This window comes from Scyliorhinus canicula, chromosome 2 (assembly GCF_902713615.1).
Source record: "Scyliorhinus canicula chromosome 2, sScyCan1.1, whole genome shotgun sequence".
NCBI lineage: Eukaryota > Metazoa > Chordata > Chondrichthyes > Carcharhiniformes > Scyliorhinidae > Scyliorhinus > Scyliorhinus canicula.
In genome coordinates, this window is record NC_052147.1 from 84266501 (window position 1) to 84281168 (window position 14668).

Below are 14668 nucleotides of genomic sequence, written 5' to 3' on the forward strand. Positions count from 1 at the left end.
TAAAAGCTTCAATTTAGTGTGAGCTGGAGAAACTTCATCACTCAAAAGGCATTGTGAACCTTGGCCATTCTTTACCCTGGGTGGCTACGGATTCTCAGTCAACATAGATCAATCCAATTCACTCCACATTGCATCACAAAACAACTGAAGACACTAGATAGGGCATAGGCTATGCGCTCAGACAATATTCCGGCAATAGTACTGGAGACTTGTGCCACAGCACAGCTACAACACTACTAGGCAAAGTGAAAAGTTTTCCAGTTACATCCTGCACACAAAAAGCAGGACAAATTCAATCTGGCTAATTACCTCCCTATCAGTCTACTTTACTCTAAGTGATGGAAGGTGCCCTCAACAGTACCACCTAGCGGCAATTGTTTGGCAATAACCTGCTCACTGACGTTCAGTTTGGGTCCGCCAAGGTCACTCAGCAATTGACCTCATTACAATCCTGGTTCAAACATGGACAAAAGAGCTGGATCTTTGTGGGGTGAGAGTGACTGCCCTTGACATCAAGTATGGCATCCAGGAGGCCTAACTAAACCAGAGTCAATGGGAATCAGAGGGAAAATTCTCCGCTGGTTGGCGTCGCAGTTTGCATAATAGAAAGATGGCTGTGGTGTTTGAAGGTCAATCATCTCAGTTCCGGACATCACTGGAGGAGTTGCCCAGGGTAGTGTCCTTCAGTTGCTTCATCAATGACCTTCCTTCCAACATAAGGCTGATTGCACAATGTTCAGCACCATTTTCAACTCCTCAAATACAGAAGCAGTCTATGTCTAAACGCATAAAGACGTGAACATTATCCAGGCTTGGACTGACAATTGACACGTAACATTTGCACAATAGAAGTGCCAGGCAATGACCATCTCCAACTAGAAATGATTTAACCAGTCCAAAGATGTGTAGGTTAGGTGGATTGGCCATAATAAATTGCCCTTAGTGTCCAAAATTGACCTTAGTGTTGGGGGGGGTTACTGAGTTATGGAGATAGGGTGGAGGTGTTGACCTTGGGTAGGGGGTAGGGTGCTCTTTCCAAGAGCTGGTGCAGACTCGATGGGCCGAATGGCCTCCTTCTGCACTGTAAATTATGTGTAAAACCATTGCCCCTTGACATTAAATGGTATTAACATCGCTGAATCTCCCACTATAAACATCCTGGGAGGTAAGAACATAAGAACTAGGAGCAGGAGTAGGCCATCTGGCCCCTCGAGCCTGCTCCGCCATTCAATGAGATCATGGCTGATCTTTTGTGGACTCAGCTCCACTTTCCGGCCTGAACACCATAACCCTTAATCCCTTTATTCTTCAAAAAACTATCTATCTTTACCTTAAAAACATGTAATGAAGGAGCCTCAACTGCTTCACTGGGCAAGGAATTCCATAGATTCACCACCCTTTGGGTGAAGAAGTTCCTCCTAAACTCAGTCCTAAATCTACTTCCCCTTATTTTGAGGCTATGTCCCCTAGTTCTGCTTTCACCTGCCAGTGGAAACAACCTGCCCGCATCTATCCTATCTATTCCCTTCATAATTTTAAATGTTTCTATAAGATTCCCCCTCATCCTTCTAAATTCCAACGAGTACAGTCCCAGTCTACCCAACCTCTCTTCATAATCCAACCCCTTCAGCTCTGGGATTAACCTAGTGAATCTCCTCTGCACACCCTCCAGTGCCAGTACGTCCTTTCTCAAGTAAGGAGACAAAAACTGAACACAATACTCCAGGTGTGGCCTCACTAACACCTTATACAATTGCAACATAACCTCCCTAGTCTTAAACTCCATCCCTCTAGCAATGAAGGACAAAATTCCATTTGCCTTCTTAATCACCTGTTGCACCTGTAAACGAACCTTCTGTGACTCATGCACTAGCACACCCAAGTCTCTCTGCACAGCGGAAAGCTTTAATATTTTATCGTTTAAATAATAATCCCGTTTGCTGTTATTCCTACCAAAATGGATAACCTCACATTTGTCAACATTGTATTCCATCTGCCAGACCCTAGCCCATTCACTTAACCTATCCAAATCCCTCTGCAGACTTCCAGTATCCTCTGCACTTTTTGCTTTACCACTCATCTTAGTGTCATCTGCAAACTTGGACACATTGCCCTTGGTCCCCAACTCCAAATCATCTATGTAAATTGTGAACAATTGTGGGCCCAACACGGATCCCTGAGGGACACCACTAGCTACTGGTTACCAACCAGAGAAACACCCATTAATCCCCACTCTTTGCTTTCTATTAATTAACCAATCCTCTATCCATGCTACTACTTTACCCTTAATGCCATGCATCTTTATCTTATGCAACAACCTTTTGTGTGGCACCTTGTCAAAGGCTTTCTGGAAATCCAGATATACCACATCCATCGGCTCCCCGTTATCTACTGCACTGGTAATGTCCTCAAAAAATTCCACTAAATTAGTTAGGCATGACTTGCCCTTTATGAACCCATGCTGCATCTGCCCAATGGGACAATTTCTATCCAGATGCCTTGCTATTTCTTCCTTGATGATAGATTCCAGCATCTTCCCTACTACCGAAGTTAAGCTCACTGGCCTATCATTTCCTGCTTTCTGCCTACCTCCTTTTTTAAACAGTGGTGTCACGTTTGCTAATTTCCAATCCACCGGGACCACCCCAGAGTCTAGTGAATTTCGGTAAATTATCACTAGTGCATCTGCAATTTCCCTAGACATCTCTTTTAGCACTCTGGGATGCATTCCATCAGGGCCAGGACACTTGTCTACCTTTAGCCCCATTAGTTTGCCCATCACTACCTCCTTAGTGATAACAATCCTCTCAAGGTCCTCACCTGTCATAGCCTCATTTCTATCAGTCGCTGGCATGTTATTTGTGTCTTCCACTGTGAAGACCGACCCAAAAAACCTATTCAGTTCCTCAGCCATTTCCTCGTTTCCCATTATTAAAACTCCCTTCTCATCCTCTAAAGGACCAATATTTACCTTAGCCACTCTTTTTTGTTTTATATATTTGTAAAAACTTTTACTGTCTGTTTTTATATTCTGAGCAAGTTTACTCTCATACTCTATCTTACTCTTCTTTATAGCTTTTTTAGTAGCTTTCTGTTGCCCCCTAAAGATTTCCCAGTCCTCTAATCTCCCAGCAATCTTTGCCACTTTATATGCTTTTTCCTTCAATTTGATACTCTCCCTTATTTCCTTAGATATCCACGGTCGATTTTCCCTCTTTCTATCGTCCTTGTTACCATTGACCAGAAACTGAACTAGCCATTAAATATTGTGGCTACCAAAGTAGGTCAATGGCTAGGATTACTGTGGCAAATAATTCACCTCCTGATGCCCCAAAGCCTGTCCTCCACCACCTACAAGGCACAAGTCAGGAGTGTGGTGGAATACTCTCCACTTGCCTGGATGTGTGCAGCTCCAGCAACACTCAAGAAGCTCAACACCATCCAGGACAAAGCAGACCACTATATTGGCACCCGACCCACAAACGTTCACCTACTCCTTCACTGACGCAGGAATGACTGGGCTTGGTCTGCTGCTGTTTGTGTTGCCGAGGTTGATGCCATCCGGTTTATTCCTTTCAGACTTCATAGTAGTTTGATGCAACTGAACAGTTTGCTGGGCCATTTCAGAGGGCACTTAAGAGTCAACCACATTGATGTGGTTCTGGAGTCACATCAACAAGAAGTACTGCAGGAATTGACCAACCTCACCTTCCCAACCTACGACTGCTACCATCTAAAAGGACAAGGGCAGCAGGTACATGAGAACACCACCAACTGGAAGTTGTCCAAGTCACCCACCATCCTGACTTGGAAATATATCACCGTTCCTTGGGTCAAAATTCTGGAAATCCATCCCTTAACAATACCTACTCCTCAGGGGATGCAGCAGTTCAAGAAGGCACGGTAGCATGGTGGTTAGCATAAATGCTTCACAGCTCCAGGGTCCCAGGTTCGGTTCCCGGCTGGGTCACTGTCTGTGAGGAGTCTGCACGTCCTCCCCGTTTGTGCGTGGGTTTCCTCCGGGTGCTCCGGTTTCCTCCCAAAGTCCAAAGATGTGCAGGTTAGGTGGATTGGCCATGATAAATTGCCCGTAGTGTCCTAAAAAGTAAGGTTGGGGGGGGTTGTTGGGTTACGGGTATAGGGTGGATACGTGGATTTGAGTAGGGTGATCATTGTTCGGCACAACATCGAGGGCCGAAGGGCCTGTTCTGTGCTGTACTGTTCTATGTTCTAAGGCAGCTCACCACCACCACCTTCTAAAGGGCAACTAAAGGTAAACAATTAATGCTGGCCTAGCAGAATTATATTATAGCAGAATAGCAGAATTATACCTCCCAGAAATTAATTTTAAAAATTTGGCTTTTGAACACAAGAATCAGGGCATAGGACATAGTGCAGGAAGGAAGAGTTGAGTTCAGAGAGTAATGTGATATATGAATTTCAGTGCCAGTGCAATGCCAGATATGTAAGCCATACATTCCAATGGCTAGTGGACTTTACAAACAGCTCTCCCCTTCAGCTGCTCACAATAGGGAAAGACTGACTGTAATCAACCAACCCAGGCTTGTAAAACTCATAGCATAATGCCTCATGTTAGATGTGATTCCGTGTTTGGGCAGGACTTGCTGAACAATCCCAAGTGTGCCAAGAATTACGCTAACAGCCAATTATCAGTCAGGGTCATTTACTCTGGTTAGAAGCTACATATACACACAGGGACTTGACAAAAGGAATATGTCCAGGCATTGCACCTTTTTTTGAGGTAAACAAAAACATGGGGACAATAGTTCCCTGGGGAAAATTCCATGGCAATGCCATGACCAGAATTGATTTTCCACCAATCAGCACCCTTTTTCATGCAATATAAAGTGTAGCTCCCTTTGAAATTCCTGCATCTGTTCTGATAAAAGCAAGATAAAAGTTTCCACAGCCTGTCTTTTTTTTCCATCAATGACCACATCTACCTTATTTCCTTTATTAGTTGAGGTATTGAATATAAGAGCAGGGAGGAAATGCTAAAGCTATATAAAATATGAGTTAGGCCACAACTTGAGTACTGCATAGAGTTCTGGTTACCTCATTACATAAAGGATATAATTGCACGAAAGTGGGTCCAGAAGAGATTTACGAGTTTGTTACCAGGACTGGAAAATTGCAGCTATCATGAAAGATTAGATAGACTGGGGTTGTCTTACTTCGAACAGAGGAAGCTGAACGAGATTTGATTGGGTGTACAAGATTGTGAGGGGCATAGGTAGAGAGTGTGGGAAGAATCTATTTTTCTTTGCAGAGAGGTCAGTGACTAGGGGCATAGATTTAAACAGACTGGTAGAAAGATTAGAGGGAAGATGAGGAAAATTGGTCTGGAACTTGCTGCCTGAAAGGATAGAAGAGGAAGAAACCCTCAATTTACTTAAAAGATGGTAAAGGGCAGCACGGTAGCATGGTGGTTAGCATAAATGCTTCACAGCTCCAGGGTCCCAGGTTCGATTCCCGGCTGGGTCACTGTCTGTGTGGAGTCTGCACGTCCTCCCCGTGTGTGTGTGGGTTTCCTCCGGGTGCTCCGGTTTCCTCCCACAGTCCAAAGATGTGCGGGTTAGGTGGATTGGCCATGATAAATTGCCCGTAGTGTCCTAAAAAGTAAGGTTAAGGGGGGGTTGTTTGGGTTACGGGTATAGGGTGGATACGTGGGTTTGAGTAGGGTGATCATTGCTCGGCACAACATCGAGGGCCGAAGGGCCTGTTCTGTGTTGTACTGTTCTATGTTCTATGTCTGGATGTGCACCTGAAGTCCCATAACCTTGAAAGCTGTGCTCCAAGTGCTGGAAAATGGGATTAGGTTGGAGGACTTGTTTTTCAGTCAGTGCAGACACACTGGCAGAGTAGCTTCTTTCTGTGCTGTAAAATCTACATTTTCCCAATTTTTAAAAATATCTGGAAAGGGAAAAACGTAGGGACGTTGGTAGAGAGAGAGTAGGGGAGTGACAGTACATGAATTGCTCCTTAGAAGAGCCTGAATGGACATACATGATGAGCCAAATGGCTTCCTTCAGTACTGTAATGATTCTACAAACCTACAAAAGAAAAGTACTGTTGATGTTGGAATGCTGAAATAAAAACCAAAATGTTGGAAATATTCTGAAAGCTTTTGTAGAGTTAACATTCAGGTGAATGATCTTTCATCAGGACTGTGAAGAATTAGAAATCCAATAGGTTTTAAACAAGTGAATAGAGGGATGGCAGCATGAGAAGGTGTCTATCAGGTTGGAAGACTGAAAAGATTAAATGGCAAAAGGGTGAAAGGAAGTGGTAATGGAAAAGTAAAGAAATAAAAGGTGTCTAGAAGAGGTGTGAATAGCAGAATAATGAATAACTGCCGTCAGAAAGCAAAAACAAGAGGAAAATGAAACCAAAATCTAAACTTGCAAAGAAAAAGAAAACAAAATAATTGCAGAAAAGATGGTCTGAAATTGTTGGACCAATTTTGAATCCAGAATGTTGCAGAGTGCCCAATCAAAAGACGAGGTCCTACTTCCGGTAGTGCCATGGTCTGACTGGTCGCAGAGGAGGTGGCTCCTACCTGCAGATGTCAGTTTTGGTCCTTTTTGCCCATTTGATGAGTGAATCCGATGGATAAAGTGTGAGGAGAGTGACGAGTGATTGTTTCTCCCCTGATTGCAAAAAGTGCAGAGGATCATGGAAGTCTGCAGAGGGATTTGTATAGGTTAAGTGAATGGGCTTGGGTCTGGCAGATAGAATACAATGTTGACAAATGTGAAGTTATCCATTTTGGTAGGAATAACAGCAAAAGGGCTTATTATTTAAATGATAAAGATATTAAAACATGCTGGGAGACCTGGGTGTGCTAGTGCATGAGTCGCAAAAAGTTGGTTTACAGATGCAACAGGTGATTAAGAAGGCAAATGGAGTTTTGTCCTTCGTTGCTAGAGTGATGGAGTTTAAGATAAGGGACATTATGCTGCAAGTGTATAAGGTGTTCGTGACGCCACAACCTGGAGTGTTGTGTTCAGTTTTAGTCTCCTTACCTGAGAAAGGATGTACTGGCACTGGAGGGTGTGCAGAGGAGATTCACTAGGTTAATCCCAGAGTTGAGGGGGTTGGATTACGAGGAGAGGATGAGTAGACTGGGACTGTACTCATTGGAATTTCGAAGGGGGGGGGGGGGATCTTATAGAAACGTATAAAATTATGAAGGGAATAGATAGGATAGATGCGGGGAGGTTGTTTCCACTGGCGGGTGAAAGCAGAACTAGGGGACATAGCCTCAAAATAAGGGGAAGTAGATTTAGGACTGAGCTCAGGAGGAACTTATTCACCCAAAGGGTTGTGAATCTATGGAATTCCCTGCCCAGTGAAGCAGTTGAGGCTCCTTCACTGAATGTTTTCAAGATAACAATAGATAGTTTTTTGAAGAATAACGGAATATTGTGGTGTTCGGGCGGGAAAGTGGAGCTGAGTCCACAAAAGATCAGCCATGATCTAATTGAATGGCGAAGCAGGCTCGAAGGGCCAGATGGCCTACACCTGCTCCTAGTTCTTATGTTCTTATGACTGGAGTGCGATTGAGGGGGCAGTAGCACTTCTTTGCAGGACCTTGGATCAGGTGGAGAAGTACTTGGAGGTGCAAGGAGCAATCATCCAAGAGGTGGAAAAAGTGGCATCAAACCAGAGTGACCAGATTGTGTTGTTGGAGGTGGAGATGATGATCCTGGGTGAGGCCTGCAAGGTGCTGCGTGCGAGGTGGATAATCAAGAGAATCGGTCTCAGCTGCAATATCTAACGAGTGCCATAGGCTACGTCACATAAATGTTCACAAAGTTGGTGGAGGAAAGGATCGTGGACAAAGCGCCGGAGGTGGATCGTGCCCACTAGTCCTTGAGGCAGAAATGGAGGGCTGGGGAGCTGCCGTGGACGTTGATTGTGTGTGGAAAAGATTTTGAGGTGAGCCACGGTGACTCAGGACTGCAGCTATGAAGGAAATCGGATGCAGATTCACCAGGACATTGATGCTGACCTGGTCACGAGACCGTGGGGTTCAATAAGGCTAAGGCAGCACTCTTTCAGAACAAGATTCAGTTTAGGGTTCTGTGCCCGGACGAACCTTGGGTAACATTCAAGGGCCGGTATACTACTTCTTGGCGGTGGAGGAGGTGAATGACTTCGTTAGGAGCATGGGACTTTTATACCGTCTGTAGCTTTTGAGATATTTGTGTACCTTTTGTACGATTTATGAATGGTTCTTGAATGTAATTGATAATTTTGAGTTGTGACTTCTTTGGTGGCCGTCTTACTGTTGTGGCCATTTTTGCACAATGTGCTATGGGAATGGGGACATGGAGGTGTGCAAAAGAGATGACGGTGCAAGTGGAATGGGGTGGCGGGGGGGGGGGGAGATGCGTAGGTTGTGAAGTAAACAGCAAAGGAGAGTCCAAAGAATTCATAAGAAAGATGTTAGTATTTACACAGGATGCAGTTACACATCTCAGTGTCCTCACTCCTTTCTGTCAGCTGCTGCAGCAGCTGACCAGTTATACTTATGCTGGTTAACGCACAGCCCGATCAGCACTAGGGAACAATCATCCCCAGCTGGATGAGCCCCACAAAGTCAGAAAACTCACAAAAACGACCATGAAGGAGAGGCCCAAAAACAAAATTGAGGAGAACAAAGAGGACAAAAAAAACAGTCCAACAAAACTGAAATGGCCAGACGCCAACAAATATAAAACGTTTCAGGCCCAAGGCCCCACAACAACAGGGGAAACAGGACACACCAGCGTACACACCACCAAACATTACATCCGGTCGCGACGGGTAAGGAACAATTAGGAAACTGGAGATGGAGATCAGATGGTGGTCGCCGCCGAGTGGCGGATCAAGTGAGGTGCTGAACATGGGCTAGGAAAGTAGGAAAGGTCATAGTTGACCGACAGGGGAGGGGGGCAAAAGCACCCCCCCCCCGACCAGACTGGTTACATGGAATGTTCGTGGACTGAACGGGCCGGTTAAGAGAGCTCATGTGTTCGCACACCTGAGACAGATAAAAGGATACGTGGCTATGTTGCAGGAGACACACTTGAAGCTGGGAGACCAAATTAGATTAAAGAAGGGCTGGGTCGGATAAGTGTTTAATTCAGGACTGGACTTTAAAACAAGAGGGGTGGCTATCCTGATTAAAAGGGTGACATGCGAGGTAGGGAGGACAGAGGTAGATCTGGGACGCAGATTTATTATAGTTAGCGGGAAGCTAGAGGGAATGGCCGTGGTGCTGATGAATATATATGCCCCAAACTGGGATGATGTCACGTTTATCAGGAAGGTGCTGGGGAAGATCCCAAACCTTGACTCGCACCGGCTGATTATGGGAGGTGACTTTAATACGGTCCTGGACCCAAGGTTAGACCGGTCGAGTGCTAGGCCGGGGAAGCTAACAGCAATGCCAAAGGAACTGCAGGGGTTCACAGAGCGTATGGGACGGGTGGATCCATGGAGATTTGAGAGACCAAGGAGCAGGGAATATTCATTCTACTCCCATGTTAATAAGGCATACTCCAGGATAGATTTCTTTGTGCTGGATAAAACACTTTTAGCAGGAGTTGAGGACACCGAGTACTCAGCAATTGTGGTTTCAGATCACGCACCACACTGGATAGACCTACGGGCAGGCACGGGAATGCCCCAGCGCCCACAGTGGAGACTAGATACAGGGCTGTTAGCGGATGAGGAGATCTGTGAGCGAGTGAGCGAGGCCATTCGGGGATACATAAAGATCAATGACACGGGAGAGACTGTAGCTGGGGTGGTCTGGGAGGCACTTAAAGCGGTTATTCGAGAGTAATGTATTTTGATTCGAACCCACAGGGATAAAACTGAGCGGTCGGACCTGGACAGGTTGGTAGGAGAAATCTTAGAGGTGGACAGGAGATACTCGGAGTCTCCAAATGAGGAGCTCCTGAAGGAGCGTCAGAGACTTCAAATGGAGTTTGGGCTCCTTTCCACAGGTAAGGCGGAGGGTCAGCTGAGGAGGGTAAAAGGGGCTGACCTTGATCTTTATGTCATCTTTGTCGACAGGAATAGTACCGGAAGACTGGAGGATAGCAAATGTTGTCCCCTTGTTCAAGAAGGGGAGTAGAGACAACCCTGGTAATTATAGATCTGTGAGCCTTACTTCGGTTGTGGGTAAAATGTTGGAAAAGGTTATAAGAGATAGGGTTTATAATCATCTTGAAAAGAACAAGTTGATTAGCGATAGTCAACATGTTTTGTGAAGGGTAGGTCATGCCTCACAAACCTTATTGAGTTTTTTGAGAAGGTGACCAAACAGGTGGATCAGGGTAAAGCTGTTGATGTGGTGTATATGGATTTCAGTAAGGCGTTTGATAAGGTTCCCCACGGTAGGCTATTGCAGAAAATAAGGAAGTATGGAATTGAAGGTGATTTAGCGGTTTGGATCAGTAATTGGCTAGCTGAAAGAAGACAGAGGGTGGTGGTTGATGGCAAATGTTCATCCTGGAGTTCAGTTACTAGTGGTGTACCGCAAGGATCTGTTTTGGGGCCACTGCTGTTTGTCATTTTTATAAATGACCTGGAAGAGGGTGTAGAAGGATGGGTTAGTAAATTTGCAGATGACACGAAGGTCGGTGGAGTTGTGGATAGTGCTGAAGGATGTTGTAGGATACAGAGGGACATAGATAAGCTGCAGAGCTGGGCTGAGAGGTGGCAGATGGAGTTTAATGCGGAAAAGTGTGAGGTGGTTCACTTTGGAAGGAGTAACAGGAATGCAGAGTACTGGGAGAATGGCAAGATTCTTGGTAGTGTAGATGAACAGAGAGATCTCGGCATCCAGGTACATAAATCCCTGAAAGTTGCCACCCAGGTTAATAGGGCTGTTAAGAAGGCATATGGTGTGCTAGCCTTTATAAGCAGGGGGATTGAGTTTCGGAACCACAAGGTCATGCTACAGCTGTACATAACTCTGGTGCGGCCGCACCTGGAGTACTGCGTGCAGTTCTGGTCACCACATTATAGGAAGGATGTGGAAGCTTTGGAAAGGGTTCAGAGGAGATTTACTAGGATGTTGCCTGGTATGGAGGGAAGGTCTTACGAGGAAAGGCTCAGGGAATTGAGGTTGTTTTCGTTAGAGAGGAGAAGGCTGAGAGGTGACTTAATAGAGACATACAAGACAGTCAGAGGGTTAGATAGGGTGGACAGTGAGAGTCTTTTTCCTCGGGTGGTGATGACCAACACGAGGGGACATAGCTTTAAATTGAGGGGTAGTAGATATAGGACAGATATCAGAGGCAGTTTCTTTACTCAGAGAGCAGTAGGGGTGTGGAACGCCCTGCCTGCAACAGTAGTAGACTCGCCAACTTTAAGGGCATTTAAGTGGTCACTGGATAGACATATGGATGAAAATGGAATAGTGTAGGTCAGATAGGCTTCAGATGGTTTCACAGGTCGGCGCAACATCGAGGGCCGAAGGGCCCGTACTGCGCTGTAGTGTTCTATGTTCTATGTTCTAACTTATTTACACAAGAGAAGCTCTAACTATCATTACCTAAGCTACTCTCATGTGCTGGCAAATATCAAAAAGGAATTTATGTACAATACAAAACATTTTAAGAAATAAACAGCAGCATCACATCTCTACTTAATCTATTACAGTCATAGAAGAAGTACAACTTTTTATTTTGTCAGTGAAAAAGTTTTAAAAGGTTTGTGGGGTTTGTTGGATTCCAAGGAAAGGGGCTCAGAGTGTGTATATCGGGGAGCGGGAGGCTCTCCTTCGCCACTTGCAGAGTCAAAGTGTCTGAACCACACTGCAGAGTATTGCTATTACCAAAAGGGCTTCTACTGTATAGGAAAGGGAATGCCATTTTACAATGTTTTCACACCACGTGGGGGGTATCAGTGTTTATTTTCAAGTGAGGTGTGGTGTCCGGGCTAGGGGTCTCATATTGTATGGTCATGTTCTGGGCTGGTGTAGTGTGGGGTACAAAGGCTGATAACGCGGCAGTTGTAGGAGTCCAGCGATGATCACAATGGTGGTCATCAGTCTTGTCTTCATCTTGTCTTTTTGTTTCGTATATTCCTGAGGGTGCAAGCATAATATCTGTTATTATCGTTGGTTAACATCTCGTTTTACTTGCCTTTCTCTTTTCAACTTCAATCACCCATTAGAATTGTCACCATGTGTGACTCCCTCATTTTTCTTTTAAACAACCATTTGAGAGATAAGACATCCGAAAAAAAAAAATTCTGTTTAAGTGCAAGGAGTGTGTGGTCGATGCGGTGAGTGGACGGACAATTTCTCCATCCAGGGTCCAGAGGCAGCAAATGTGTAACAACCAAGGGAGTCAAACATGTAAATAGCAGTTGAGGTAGCGACCAAAGAGTCGCGGAAGGTAAAGAGTTGAGTGTACAGGCTGTGGCAAAAGGCATTCTTTAAACCACACTAAAGAGCAGATAAGGGGAAACAAAGACCTGCCAAGGATAGTAAGGAGTGTAAAAAAACCATTCCAGATTACTTGAAGTGATCGAAGCATGAGGTGAGTGTGGGCCGCGGCAGGGTAAGAATGGGTGGGATTCCCCGGGTAGGGCGGTGATCAGTGCCTTTGCTCCACTACCCGAGCTTGGCTGACCGGATGCATTGGGGGTCCTCAGGCAGGGCGGGGATTAGTGCCGTTACTCCCTACCTGGGTGACCGAATGAGCGGAAAGAATTTGTAACATATGGGATCCAACAATTTGCTCCTTTAACGGTCATTGGGCAGTAAATGGCGTCAGAAGAGTAACCATGAATGTATCAAGAAATTTTGTAACTGGCCGACATTAATTAAAACCATGTGAGATCGGAAGAATAAACTATCAAGAAATTTTGTGTCTAGCCGACATTAATTAAAACCATGTAGCAATAAGAAAGAAAGAAAGAAAGAAAGTAGGCAGGTTCCATCAGGAAATAGGACACCGTAATTCAGATGCGGTTCCTTTTTCACATCATCTGGACACCTCAGGGTTCTATATCAAAAAGCGTCGTGAAAGGGTTACCGTAACGGGAGTCAGACTCTGAGTCATCACCATCTCCAGTTGCCAAACTTGTGTCTGTCGTTTCAATACCGCAGCCGCGTGAGCCGCAGTGGGAACCAAATCGTGATTCCTTACTAATTGACAAGCATTATCGCGGTGCCAATGGGGGTACGTTTGTCATGAGGGGCGGTAGCTGCAAAGGGCAAATTTCTGTTGTCGGGCGGTGGCTCTGGCTGTGGCAATGAAAGGGGGTGCAGGGGGCCAAACATGTCCTGGTTTGTTCCAGGGGCTGTCGCTGTCATCCAAATCAAGCTCAAGGTGGAAAGGCGTACCTGTGGGCGGAGACAAGATCGGGTCTGTGGGCGTGGACGTGCTGTCCTGGCTGGGGGGGGGGAGGCTGGTCTAAGTTGTCGATGGGCGGGGCGGAATTGTCTGCCATTGCGAGGGAGATGTGGTGGGAGTGTCAACATTGGGTTCCATAAACGTTAAGCTGTTTGATATGGAACCAACCTGTTTTTCCATTGGGGTACGTTATTTTGTACACATAGGGGCTCACTTTATCCGAAATGGAGAAGGGTCCTGCAAATTTAGGGGTGAAGAACAAACTGGGATTATACAGGGAAACCATCACTTGCTGACCGACTTTCTACTCTACTGCAGTGTTTTTCAAACTTTTTTTTGGGGACCCATTTTTACCAACCAGCTAACCTTCGTGACCTAACCCGGCCGACCTTCGCAGCCCATGCCAGCCGACCCTCAAGGCCCATGCCAGCCGACCCTCGCGACCCACGCCAGCCGACCCTCGAGGCCCACGCCAGCCGACCTTTGCGGCCCACGACGGCCGACATTCAATGCCCACGCTGGCTGACCTGCACGACCCACATTTTTCTCTGACCTTGCAATGTTTGGGTGAACCTCCAATTTCTAGCGGATGAAAACATTTTCAGCTACTGCATTTTTTCCTGTAAAATTATGTCAAATAAAACCTCCTCTGGACTGCGACCGTACAAAAATAATGCGGCCGCATTGTGCATGCATGCCCGCTCGTTGGTATGCATGCGCAAATCTCTGCGCATGCGTGCCGATGAGTGGGGCCGCATTTTAAAAATATGTTCGTGGCCAATTTTGAAGGCCGCTTGCAGCCGGTGTTATTAAAAGCCGGCTGCTGTGGCTGTTGCGCGCGGATCTGCGCGATCGGAAGTGCCGAGGCGGACGGCTCCGCGACCCTCCCGACACCCGCCTGGGACCCACCCTTTGAAAATGCCTGCTCGACTGGGTGGACTGTTTTATCAAAGCAGGCCTTACACTGCTTTTTCCTAGCATCTAGTCGGACAGCTGCAGCGAGCTGGGCTGCCTTCACATTTTTCGTGAGTTGTTGGTCCGTTTTTTCGTGGGTCAGGGCGGGCCAAACCAACTCCTAATAAATATTCAGTTTGTTTCATGGGTCGTCCGGTCATGAAGTTGTGTGGGGGGGGGGGGGGGGGGGGGGGGGGGGTGTGAATCCTGTGGAACTTGATACTGTGGTCCTAATAAACATAAGGGCGAATGGGAGAACTGTGTCCCACGTGGTGTTATGCTGTTGCACCATTTTCCTAATAATCGCTTTCAGGGTCCGGTTCATACAT

At 46.0% G+C, this 14668-nt stretch overlaps 1 protein-coding gene and 1 long non-coding RNA gene across 9 annotated transcripts in view; both read right to left on the reverse strand.

The window, feature by feature from the left end:
- The window catches only part of LOC119955427 (zinc finger protein DPF3-like), a 402756-nt gene that overhangs the window by 335944 nt on the left and 52144 nt on the right, over positions 1–14668 (reverse strand). The gene's annotated exons all lie outside the window — the stretch shown is intronic.
- On the reverse strand, positions 11669–14503 carry LOC119955453. Its single transcript, XR_005458473.1, has 2 exons — positions 13554–14503; positions 11669–12109 (listed from the first exon to the last, which is right to left on the reverse strand). It is a non-coding gene; the product is annotated as an uncharacterized LOC119955453 (long non-coding RNA).